The following is a 14,041-nucleotide window of genomic DNA, read 5'->3' as shown; positions in this document are numbered from 1 at the left end:
AACATAGAGGGCGTGTTATTCGGATTCAGGAGTTCCTCAAAGTGTTCCTTCCAACGTCCGACGACCTCCTCAGTTGAGGTCAACAGAGTCCCATCCTTACTGTACACAGCTTGGATGGTTCCCCGTTTCCCCCTCCTGAGGTGCCGGATAGTCTTCCAGAAACACTTTGGTGCCGACCGAAAGTCCTTCTCCATGGCCTCTCCAAACTTCTCCCACACCCGCTGCTTAGCCTCCGACACGGCAGCAGCTGCAGCCCTTCGGGCCTGTCGGTACCCTGCAACCGAGTCCGGAGTCCTCCAGGATATCATATCCCGGAAGGCCTCCTTCTTCAATCGGACGGCTTCCCTGACCACCGGTGTCCACCACGGTGTCCGAGGGTTACCGCCCCTTGAGGAGCCTAAGACCCTGAGGCCACAGCTAGCCACCGCAGCTTCAGCAATGGAGGCTTTGAACACCGCCCACTCCGGCTCAATGCCCCCAACCTCCACAGGAATGCCAGAAAAACTCCGCCGGAGGTGTGAGTTGAAGATACCTAGGACGGGGGCCTCCTTCTGACATTCCCAGTTCACCCGCACTACTCGTTTGGGCTTACCAGGTCTATCCGGAAATTTCCCCCATTCCCTGATCCAACTCACAACCAGATGGTGGTCGGTTGACAGTTCCGCCCCTCTCTTTACCCGAGTGTCCAAAACATGTGGCCTCAGATCAGATGACACAATCACAAAATCGATCATTGGTCTTCGGCCTAGGGTACTCTGGTACCAGGTACACTTATGAGCACCCTTATGTTCGAACATGGTGTTTGTTATGGATAATCCATGACTAGCACAGAAGTCCAATAACAAACGACCGCTCGGGTTTAGATCAGGGAGGCCGTTCCTCCCCACCACGCCTCTCCAGGTGTCTCCATCGTTGCCCACGTGGGCGTTGAAGTCACCCAGCAGAACTACGGAGTCCCCTACTGGAGCCCCATACAGGACTCCATTCAGGGTCTCCAAGAAGGCCGAGTACTCTGAGCTGCTGTTTGGTGCATACGCACTAACAACAGTCAGAGTTTTCCCCCCTACAACCCTTAGGCGCAGGGAGGCGACCCTCTCGTCTACCGGGGTAAACTCCAACACCGCGGCGCTCAGCCGGGGATTTATGAGTATCCCCACACCCGCCCGGCGCCTCACGCCCTCGGCAACTCCGGAGAAGAATAGAGTCCAACCCTTATCCAGGAGTACGGTACCAGAGCTGAGACTGTGCGTGGAGGTAAGCCCCACCAGATCTAACTGATAGCGCTCCACCTCCCTCACAAGCTCCGGTTCCTTTCCCCACAGCGAGGTGACGTTCCACGTCCCCAGAGCCAGCTTCTGCCGCCTGGGTCTGGTCCGTCGAGACCCCTGACCTTCGCTGCCACCCATGTGGCTGCGCACCCGACCCCAACGGGTCTTCCCACAGGTGGTGGGCCCATAATTAATTAGTCATCCAATTAATTTAGTAATTGTGTGAAATAAATATCTCTCCCCATCAGAAAGAGCCTTGAAAGAGAGTGGCTAATTGTGTAACAATGTTTTCTTTGGTTGCTCTTTTTTCTTTGATTAAATCACGACCAAATTTCCTGAGAAACTTCCATAACCCAAATTTCAAGAGCTCCCAATTCCTTTCACCAAATATATGAGTTACTGATTTGCACCATCAGGCATTGATCAATCAATCAAGATTCAAGATTCAAGAGTTTTATTATCAAATGCACAGAGTTAAGCAGTTGCTGGCAATGAAATGCTTGAGTCACAGGCTCTCTTCTAACAATGCTCAAGAATTAAAAAAACAAAACAAAATTTGAATAAAATAGTATAAAATAGAAAATCTAAAATCTAAAATATGAAATAAAATATATATATATATAAACATGTATTTGTACAGCTGAAGAAAGAAAAAATAGTAGTGCAATCATGTGCAATAGTGCAAATATGCCATGGTGCTTGTTACAGTTATTGCAGTTTAAAAGTCTTATGGCCTGGGGGATGAAACTAAATAATGTCAAGTGTAAAGGAGAACATCAGAAAGATCAGGGTATTTGATCTGATCTTTGATTTGCAGTTTGACCTGCTCATTGTCAGGAAGAATTAGGGTTAGGGAACTGTTTAGTTTCCCTGGTACCTGGGTAGTGATTTGTGGGCTGGTTAGAAATGTTGTCAGACTTTTTCCGGTGCTGCAAAACATCACCAGGTCACATGAAAAACATTGCGGTTCTGAGCTTGCTGCAATAAGACTTCCCACTTGCTCTCCTGTTATAAGAAGTAGGCCTGTCCTTTTTTTTGCATTTTATATGAATTATTTTTTAAACTGAATTTGCAGCAAAAATGTGCTATATCATGATATGTATTGTTATTGGGATATGAAATTACCTACATTGGTTTATGATATTTTGGTAATATCGCACAGCTCTAGCATTAGTTCTGAGAGAACCGGTGGGTTCAGTTAATAAAGCCACAGGTCTGTTCCGTTTCCAACTTTTTGAGATTTTTACCACTAAATGTTGGAAATCTGATACCAGAGGATGAACCATTCTGGAAACTTACACTAGACTTGAAGGATGATGTTGATTTGGTAGTTAGCTCCATTCATACCAATGAGACAATTTCATACTTTGAGAGTAAAATATATAAGCACCGATATAGGTACCGAGAACATTTCCCAGAAAGAAGACTGCTCCCAAAAACAGCATCTGGAACATTTTGCCACATAGGTCCACTTTTTGGACAATGAGATTCTAAGCCAAACATCTTTCTTTTTTAATGTTTGGAAATGTTGTTAGGAACTGTGTGATTGATCCATGTAGCAGAGGATCAATCAGCACAGTTCATGGGAGGACACACGTGGGAAGCAGGCACAAATGAGACTGATGAGGACACAGCACAGATCTATGAGCTGAGCAGGAAACCTGAAAAAGTGTGGGGCAATTTTTTTGCTCACGTGTGGTGAAGATTGAAAGATGCTGAAAAGCAACCTGTTCATCTCTGGCTGTGTTTGGGAGACCCGCTGCTGTAAAAACTAAACCCAATCTTTGACCAATAAACATCAACTCATGATTGGCCATTATATGCATTCATCAATCTGTGAAAGACCCTCTCTGGAAGTTGCAGGACTCTTAGCTGTACCTCCCGAAATGGAAGGTAGCACTTGAAAAGTAAAAATATATAAAAATGTACCACAATTCATGAGCAATTTCTTATTTGCATTAGTTAATTTTCATTAAATTTGTATTTATTATTACTCTTGTCAGTTTCAAGTTATTTCAGTGACCATTGTGGGTTTTTCTTTCTTTAACGGAAGGGTACCAACTATTTTGTCCACGTGTGTATATGTTATACATTCTGCATAATGTAAATGGTAAATGGTTTTGTATTTATATAGTGCTTTTCTAGTCCTGATGACCACTCAAAGTGCTTTACAGTACAGTTTTACATTCACCCATTCACACACACATTCATACAGTGCATCTATTCGCAGCACTTTGTTATTCTATGGGGGGCCATTCAGGGTTCAGCATGTTGCCCAGGGACACTTTGGCATGCAGACCTTCAGGTTGGAGGACAACCACTCTACCCCTCAGCCACAGCCACCCTGACATGAAGCTTAGCATAAGGTCAGGAAGACTTAAACTGCAAAAAATCAGCTGACTACATCTGGTCCGCCAAACGACTCAATTCCAGACAGGCCAGGTGGGCTTTGTTTCTTACAATTTAATTTCTCCTTGTGATATCGCCCTGGTTCCAAGAATGCTAAAGTAGATGCACTGTCTCGTCTGTTTGACCCTGGTTCTTCCCAGAGGTTCCCCTCTAATATCTTGCCTCCATCCTGTGTGGTAGGGGCTGTTACCTGGGGAGTTGAACAAAGGGTCAGACAGGCAAATATTAATTGTCATGTGCCGGACGGCTGTCCCCCGAACCGGTTGTTTGTGTCTGTTCCACTTCGTTCCCATGTCATCCATTGGGCTCATACCTCCCGGGTTTCTTGTCACCCTGGGATACGGCGTACTCTCTTTGTGGTCAGACAACGCTTCTGGTGGCCGTCCATGGAGGGTTAGGGTCTGGTCTTCTGCAGCCACTTCCTGTACCCCATCTCCCCTGGTCTGATATCTCTCTGGACTTTGTTACCGGGTTGCCTCTCTCGAAAGTTAACACCACTATTTTAACAGTTGTTGATAGATTCTCAAAGATGGTTCATTTCGTTCCCTTGCCCAAGCTGCCTTCTGCCAAAGGAACTGCGGAGGCTTTCCAGTTGCATGTTTTTCGCATCCATGGGTTCCCGAAGGATGTGTTGTCAGACCGGGGTCCACAGTTTGTTTCCCAGTTCTGGAAGGCGTTCTGTTCCCTCCTCGGTGCCAAAGTCAGTCTCTCCTCCGGATACCATCCCCAGTTCAACAGCCAGGCGGAGCGGATGAACCAGGAGCTTGAGACCGGGCTACGATGCCTTGTCTCCCATTACCCAGCCACCTGGAATAATCATCTCATCTGGCTAGAGTATGCACACAATAATTTATCCAGTGCATCTACCTGCTTTTCTCCATTTCAGTGTGCCTATGGCTACCAACCTCCACTGTTCCCCGACCTAGAGAAGGAGCTCAATGTCCCCTCTGCCCAGAAGTTCATCCATTGGTGCTGTTGGATTCTGGAGTGGGGTCTGTGAAGTTCTCCTAAGAAGCTCACTCCGTGCAAGAACAGCGGCGGACGAACGAGTGACCCCTACACCCACGTACCAACCTGATAATAGAGTTTGGCTGTCCACCCTTGATATTCCCCTACGTGTGGAGTCCCACAAGTTGGCCACCCCGGATTATTGGTCCGTTCCCCATCTCCAGGATCATCAACACAGCTGCAGTGACGACTCCAGTTTCCCAGGTCAATGAGGGTGCATCCCACCTTCAATGTGTCTCGAATCAAGCATGCATTGGAGATCCCATTGGTCCCTCCCACCAAGCCCCCTCCTCCTCCCAGGATCGTCAATGGAGGTCCGGTGTACACAGTCAAACGCCTCTTGGTAGTTTGCCGCCTTGGTCGCAGTCGCCAATACTTGGTTGACTGGGAGGGGTATGGTCCTGAGGAGAGGAAATGGGTGTCAACGAAGAACATTGTTGACCCGGCCCTCATTCGAGACTTTAACCGCCTTCATCATTACCAGCCTGGGTACTGTTACGTCCAGTCCTGGTTACTAAAGTTAAGTTGGCCTGATATTTATTGTTTATTTTTCTGTTTTGTGTTGTGATTGTTTACTCATCTCTCCTCTCTTTTCAGACTCCTCACTCTCTCCCTTGTGTGTACTTCACCTAGTTGATTGTCTGCTCCTCCCCAATTGTTTGCACCTGTTCCTCATCATCTAGTGTATTTAGTCTGTGTGTTCCTGTGTAGCTTTGCCAGTTCCTCTTTGTTTCTCCGTGTCTCAAGCGTCCCAGCAATTTCCATGTTGGTTAATCTTCTAATGATTCTGATCCCCGCCCGGTGTAATCGACTCCACTTGTGCTTCTTCCCTGTCTGTACCTCTGCCTGCTAAACTATTGTCTACCCGTGTACTGAATCTGGACTGGATCTTCACCGAACCCTGCTACTGCCTGACACTCATTGGAATATTGTGTTTATTCCTATTCAAGACCTTTTCCAGCATAAACACTAATCGTGCCAGGACCAGTGGACCTCATGGGGACCAAAAGAGGCAAGACATGATATCTGACCTCCTGGATAAAGTTTCTGGTGGGAGATGAATTTAAGTTGGGTTAAGGTTATGTTATAGACATGAAATGTTCATAGTTAATGTTAGAGGTAATGTTTTCGTTTAGGCTACACGATATATATATATGGTTACGGTTTATCATACCTGTGTATATGACTTGTATGTTGTTAGTTCACTTGTATGCTGTGCAGAGACGGATGGATATAGTCGGTGCTCATGTAAGGAATAAATACGCGATGCTATACTTGCGCAAGTCAAAAAAGCTAAAAAAAAAAGCAAAAGAAGAAGCTAGAAGAATTTAACCAGATGATAAGATGGCTAACCGAGCAACAGGAGTTCCAGCACCCCCTTAAGTTCGATGGGTCTGAGGAGAAATTTGACCTTTGGGAAACGCGGTTCCGAGGCTGCTTGCACATTCAGAAGTTAAAGGAGACTATCTTACAAGAACCAGAAGCGGGCCGACTGCTATGCCGAACTGGTAAGGCTAATAGACGATAAAAGCCTATCGCTAATCAGACACGAGGCTGCCGGTGATGGCAGGAAAGCCCTGTGTATAATTAAAGAACATTATTCAGGGAAGAGTAAGCAACGGATTATAAATATGTACACATCATTAACCAAGCTTCGCATGGCAGACTGCAAGACTGTTACTGACTATTTAATAAGAGCAGAGAACATCATTACAGCATTAAGAGAGGCAGGAAAGACCATGAGTGATGGACTGATCGTAGCCATGCCGCTAGGCGGCCTACCAGACTCGTTCAAGCCGCTAGCCGTCCATGTGATGCAAAATTAAGGTTGCATTACGTTTGCAGACTTCAAAAGAAGACTACGAATCTATGAGGAATCAGAGAATATTTAAATGACAGAACCAACTACAGATAATGTGATGAAAATGTATACTAGACAGGGCGGAGGCCACAGCAAGCCAAACAGTAACAGAAAATAAGAAGATGGCAACATTACTTGCTACAAGTGTGAAATAAAGGGACACAGGGCGAGAAAGTGTTACAGAAAAGTGTGGTGCAATTACTGTCAGAACAATACGATTGCATAATCACTTTGGAAGAAAAAAGGGGGAAAAGATGGCATCAGAAAAGTTGAAGAGGAGCAAGGTGGCGACCAAGACCACCTCTTCATGGCCAAATATGTTAAGAGTGATAGACCACCAAGTAAAGAAAATGAAAGGCATTCCCACATCGTGAATGACATCAACAAGTTCCAGAGCTTTGACAACTCGTTCCAGCCAGAGACCCACTCAGTGGAGTTAACAGACGGAAGCGAGTGCAGTGGAATAGCACAACGGAGAGGATCGGCGGTGATACATCTTCTAGACAACACAATGCGCAGCTATGAGATATGCTCTACATGCCATCGTACCCACACGACATCTTCTCAGTGGCAAGAGCAACAAATGGAGGAGCGACACTCGCTTTCAAAAAGGGGAACAGTCACATGGTCACCAAGGATGGTAGCAGGAAATTTGTATACTTACCAACAGAAGGATGTTGATCAATGTAAAGTATGTCATGATATGCAAACGTGGCATAAAAATTTGATTAAATGCCATCAAAACATAAGGTTCTGTATCTTCGGCCATACATGGTCCAATCGAGTCCAAACTAGATTTCTACACAGAACTTATGACTTGAAATCACAGCACCAAGCTTTGGACATCCTAAAGCAATTCGGCCAACTCTCTGGCAAAAAACTCAACTTTGGAAAGAGTGAGTTATTTGCAATTAATAACTTGTTGATTTGCCACACAACATAGTTCCCTTTAAAAGAGTGGATTTCCGTTTTAAATATTTGGGTATACTTATAGCAAGGTCTCTAACAGTTACTTTCAATGAAAATGTTGTCCCATTGCATGGCAGAGTTGAGGAGGACTTTCATAGATGGTCTACCTTGCCTCTATCGTTGGCTGGTAGGGTGAACCTCATCAAAATGACAGTTGTTCCAAAATTCCTTAACCTTTTCCAGCATATTTCTGCTCTTACCTCAAAAAAGTTTTTTGCTAAACTGGATAAGGCAGTATCAACATTTCTCTGGGTAGATAAACCTGTTCGTATGAAGAAAAGTTTGTTGCAGCTTCCTGAGAGCACAGGGGGCCTTGCTCTTCCCAATTTTTTATATTACTATTGGGCAGCTAATATTCACAAGTTCATGTACTGGACTGACAAACCTACCCCCGACCAGCCTGCCTGGGTCCATATTGAAATGTCATCATCCAGGGTCTCGCTGCGGTCATGGCTGTGTTCCCCACTTCCTGTGTCAGCCACTGAAGCCAGCGATAATCCAGTAGTTATGCAGTCATTTAAGATTTAGTTACAATTCAGGAAATATTTTGGCTTGCAGGGTTCCTCTATTCATGCCCCAGTATCCCATAATCACAGTTTTAAACCATCCATTATGGACTCTGCATTTCAGTTGTGGTCGGAAAAAGGTGTGGCAGTCTTCAATGATTTCTACGACAATGGTACATCCATGTCCTTCGGTGACCTATCGTCTAAATTTAATCTCTCATCTCACCTTTCCGTTTTTTTCAAATTAGAAATTTTGCCGAGAATTTTTTTTAATGCAATGGATGCCATCACCTCAGTTTTCCCACAACACACAAAACATTTGTGGGAACAGGATCTGGGCCTCAATTTTTAAGAGGATCAGTGGGATAATATCCTTAAGTTAACCCACAACTCCTCTGTCTGTGCCCGACACGGGATGATTCAATTTAAACTCATACAGAGGACTTACTACACCAATAATAGACTGTTTAAATTTTATCCCAATGTAGCTGACACTTGTAATCAGTGATGCCTAGTAGAGCGTTACTATAATCTGACCACTTTTTTCAGTAACGAGTAATCTAACGCGTTACTATTTCCAAACCAGTGTTGGGCCACAGTCCAGAGGCTGAGCACCAGACACTGGAGCCGACGGTGAGGACAAAGGATTGTAAAACTTTTGGAGGGAAAACATTCTCAAGCAGGCCTGAGAATCTCCCCCTGGTGGTTGAGAAATGTCCTGAAGAGCCTTCAGGACCCCCGCTGAGTTCCAAGCCCCGCCCACTGAGGTCCAACTCTGACACTCAATTGGCTTAAAGCCAGCATCATCCTATGACCAGCACCTCAAGGAGGCAGAACCTCTCAGGTAGAATAAAATCACTGAGACATCAATAATCGCTGCCATTTTTACCCTGCTCTGAAGACATCACGAGGCCCCTTCGGGGCCACCCAGCTGTTTTAGTTGCTAAAGGGGGCAATCTTAACTTTTAGTTTAGCAGCCATTTTCCCTGCTCTGAAGACGTCAACAGACCCCTCCGGGTCTTTCCAGATGATTTAGTTATTTTCTTTCATTTCTTTCATTTTCTTTTATCTTAAGTTTGATCTTACTTTGATAGAGACTATTTTTGTTTTTAACTTGAAAAGGCCGTGCACAGGAACTCACTCGCTCGCTGGCCGAGCTCAGAGACTTTCTTTCCAAATCCACAGCGGTGTTACCGCTGCTCATCCCTGCAGAAGAGACGAAGCCGAATTCCGTTCCAAGAGCAAGAGAATTCGCTCTATTTCGGCCCACCGGAGCACCGCTTAAGAGGCCAGGACACTTATTTGTTTTCCAGGAATCCGCCCGTTCGCACGCATCCTGAGGTTAACGACAGATTCACTGGACTTCCGGGAAATCCGCGCCCAACGCGCAAGCAACACCGCGGAGGTCACAGTAAGAGGCTTTATTGTCTGGGCAGAGACTAGTTTAAATACTTAGCGTGTCATTTGTTTGATTGTATGTGTGTTTGTAGATCGCTGATCTGTTTTTAGCCGTGCTACACGGCGGGCCGAGACGACACATCCGGTTCCTTTGTTTACTGTGTTTTTGATAAGCGCGCGGTACAGAGCCGGCGCTTCCTTTTTGCGTGTTACCGTCAGAGATATTGTGCGGAGATTTACATCTGTTAAAAGATAAATCTCACGTAACTGGTCTGCTTCGCTGGAAGTTTGTCTCTGACGATGTTTTGAGAGCTTTCCTCTCTCTCTCTCTCTCTCTCTCTCTCTCTCTCTCTCTCTCTCCTCCTAAACCTGTTTTTACACACGTCCCGACCTACATTTATACATTTCATGTTACATGGAGAAATCTAGATTTAACGAGCATTTATACATCTCGACGCCATTCGGCGCCAAAACCACGAGATAAGAACGTGGCTTTTCGCAACGTGGCTTCACTAAGGTAACCTCCATCTTGAAAGTACGTGAATGTAACATCACCTTGAATTCGGCCAGAGGACGTCACCACGTCATTACGCCATAGCCACTCCCCTTTCTCTTTCTTACACACACACACACACACACACACACACACACAGATAGGCAGACACACACGACCACACACACATAGATACTCCGTATTACATGTGTGACAATTGTGATAAGTGCTGCTGCTGCTGTTACCATCTTTGAAATATTGGAGTTTGTTAAATGAAGAATCATTGAAATAACATTAACTTTATTTCCCCTTTTTAATAAATACTTTTGTAATTAAAGTATTTGTATTTCTGTGATTATTTGTGCATATGTATGTGTATACAGCTGGATTACTATAGCCTGTGTTCGAACTTAAAACCCTTCATTGTTTATTATATAATCATTAATACTAAATATTGAGATTATTAATATAACCTATATCATTGAGACTGATATTTAAAGATTGAATTGTTGGTCCCTGTAACCAGGGTGGTGCCCCGCGACAATAAGCAATGATTACAGATTTTAATTATTCTTAATTGATAATTTTATTGTTTTCATTAATTATTTTAACTATTATTAATGGATAACTGTATCATTTCTAATTAAATGTGTTACTATTCTTAATTAATAGCTTTATCATTTTTGATTATTTTTAAGAAATAATTGTTATTTTAATAATCATATTTCATAATTATTAATAATTAGCCAACGTCAATTCTACTCCTACTATTGCACAACACCAGTAATCAGATCAAAGTTACTTGTCCAAGTCGCTGTGCGTTACTATTTTTTCATTAATAGTAAATTATATATATATACGAGGAGAGCGTGGCCTAGGGGATAGAGCGGGTGTTCTGCAACAAGAAGGTTGCTGGTTCGAATCCCACTCTTTCCCATCTGCATGCCTAAGTGTCCTTGGCAAGATACTGAACCCCTTAAATGGCCCCTCATAAATGCTTAGTGTTCTAAAAATGTAAGTTGCTTTGGACAAAAGCATCAGCTAAATGACATGTAATGTAATATATTTGATTTCTTCTTTAGCCCAGTGATTTTCAACCAGCGTGCCGCTGCACACTAGTGTGCCATGAGAGATCGTCAGGTGTGCTGTGGGAAATATCTAATATCTAGTGTTGCAGCGATGTATCAACCGAACATCAGTAGCGGCTCCGCCAGAGGCTTGGTGTGGGGCCCGCCTCGATGTTTTTTTGGGGGGTGGGGGGAGAGGTCCTTGTCCGCGGTACCTCACAGCGTCGCTGGTGCGGGGGCTTTCTTTCTCTTGGGGCTGTGTCCGTCGGCGGTAGCGACTCTAGACGCGTGTCAGGCACTTCTCGCGGATCACCTCATCTATGGCGCCCGCTGGGGGAACCCTCCGTTCGCGCGGTTTCTAATAAAGTGAGTGTTGGCAAAACCGGTTGTCATTTTTATGTTGAGGCGGCGGGGGTGTTGTCGGCAGCTGCTGAATGTAACTAATAAAGTAACTTGTAATCTAACTTAGTTACTTTTAAAATGAAAATAATCTGTAAAGTCACAAAATTACTTTTAAAATCAAGTAATCTGTAAAGTTTTTCAAAGTAAATGTGGCAACACTGATAAAGGTGTAAATCATACATTTAGTAACTGAAGAAAAACATAGACTTGACAAAGTAAGAGTAAGTAGTTTTAGCTTGGCCTGTGTTAGGATTTAAATTGTAGCTGGTATGTGGGTCTGACTGAACTCTTAACGAATAAAGACGGGGGGGGGGGGGGACATGAGCAGTGTGAGCCAGATAAGGCCTTCACACAAATGATTTCTAAATAACCCTTGCTGCATAGTGTTAATAATTAATATTTTAATTGTTCTAAATTCTAACTTCTGATTTTACTGGGAGAAAGTCAGGTTGACATTGTTTGGTTAAGTTGTTTTGAATGTCTGTACAAACAGAACGTACAGCCGAGGGAGCAGGAAAAAGCTGGGACAAGCTGGTTTGGAGTTTGTTGCTGTTACACACACACACACACACACACACACACACTATATTCAATATTTGAGTTTGAATATAAATCTCAATATGATTGAGATTGCCGGCTGACTGTTGAAACGAAGGCTTTGTGTTGACGTTTTTCATCTTTTTCATGCTTATACTTTCACATGCTCAGGCAGGTCTTAGCAGGATGACCACTTCTGGGAAGATTCACCGCTGTCTCACACAGTTTCTCCTCTCGTTCACAGTTGGCCGGGGTTCAGTGGCGCCCCACAGCTTTTGGAATGACCTTGGAAGCGTTTCCAGACTGACAGGCGTCAACGTGGGCCCTCTGGGTGATGGTGGGAGTGTGTTAGATTGCGATGTGATATGGTTCTGAAACCTGTGTGATGATTTAGCTTCTCTCGTGAACGAGGCCAAAGTTTGTCAGACGTCCAATCGGTTGAGTCTGGTCCAGATCAGTCAAGAGAGCTGCCACTTTTGTGAGAAGAGTTTAGAAAGACTTTGGTCAAACAAATTGGCATCAAGGAATCTTCTCCCACTCCCATTAAACTGAACAGACTGAACATATAAGGGAAAAATAAGGGAAAGTTTGAATATAATTAAATGTACTGTTTTGTGAAATATGCTTTTTTATATTGGAGAGTTGGTGAAGATCTGTACCATTTTTCAAATCTGTCCTTTTATCACCTTGCTCCAATAACAAGGTGAATAATAATAATAATAATGATAATAACAATAATAACAAGATCTCCAGAGTCCATCCGGTTTTAGTAAAAGTTCAAACTAAAGATTCAATGCAGAAGTACAACTATATTTTATTTATGAGGCTTGATATGTTGATGCTATCTACAGTAAAAAAGTCTGATTCAACCTCTGGACTAAATCAGTGTTGTGCAAGTTCACACCACTCATGAACTAGTTCAAAGTTCAGTTCACACAAGTAAATATGAATAGTTCACGTCATAGTTCACCATTTAAATTCTGAACTAGTTCATAGTTCAGTTCATTTCATAGTTTAAGGTGCAAAGTGAGCCATTTTTGTAAGAGGCCAGAGCTGTTGTGTTACAGGTAGGGCCTGCCCCTTTAAGGAAAGTTTGTAGTGTGTGACGTAGTGTACCTGGGTATTGTGGTAAGAGAAGTTAAAAGTGTGTTTATAACGAGAAGTGACGGACCACCTAGAGGTGATGCAAGTGTTGCTCCTGCTGTATATCCGAGAAATAAAGTGGCCGCATTCCAAGTAAAGAAACATCTCCTCCTCCTTCTTCACGGAGCGGTCCGGACGGCTGGTTACCGGCCAGACAGCGAGCCAAGATAACCCGTGAGCCGAACTCCAGACTACGGCTCGGAGCCGAGACACTGGCCAGAGAAGAAAACACTTGGAATACGTTGCTTGTTTGGTGTGCATGTGTGTGTGCGATGAATCATGGGTAACATAGTGCAAAGTCGAGTTACTCGGTTCAGGTTAGGCTACATCGCGGACATTTTATGGGCACTGAGCAATGACATGGTGCAAGCATTCGATTTAGCGTCTCTCCTCAGGAGAAGGAAAACATTCCGTAACGTTTTAGCTAGACCTCAGATAATATTGTAACGGACTGGTAGTTAGGTTTATGTTCTGTTTGACTGCTATGTGTTTGTTATGACTTATGTTCAGCTAACTACACCATGTCAATAAGTATTGGGATTTCCAGAGGGTCAGTGAACCAGTCGGGGATCAGGAATGTTAAACTTTTATTTCTAGAATGTTTTTAACAAGATACTTGAATAAGCTGATCAACTGAGACACCTCTAAAGGCAGAGGGCGGATCACCTGAGAGAGGTACAGACAGATGTTGGGCTCCTCTTCATCAATGTCAGCAGCTGATCTATGACGTCTTCCGGCACTTGAACTACCTGCTCTGCTGTTCAACATGTTGTATAGAATACAGTAATTTTTCATTGGACACTATCGCAGGATAGCAGCTTCAGAACTAGTATCCAGATGTAGCAAGACGTTCTGTTTTCCCAGGGAGTGCGGTAACAAGTCTCTTTTCTAGAAGTCATTGTAATACTGTACAGGCTGCAAGTTTTCAAGTTGCTGTGTTGGGTTGGGAGGGGAACTGTTGCAATTTGGATTACTGTAAT

Source organism: Platichthys flesus, chromosome 14 (genome assembly GCF_949316205.1).
Source record: "Platichthys flesus chromosome 14, fPlaFle2.1, whole genome shotgun sequence".
Lineage (NCBI taxonomy): Eukaryota > Metazoa > Chordata > Actinopteri > Pleuronectiformes > Pleuronectidae > Platichthys > Platichthys flesus.
This window is presented reverse-complemented; position numbering follows the sequence as displayed.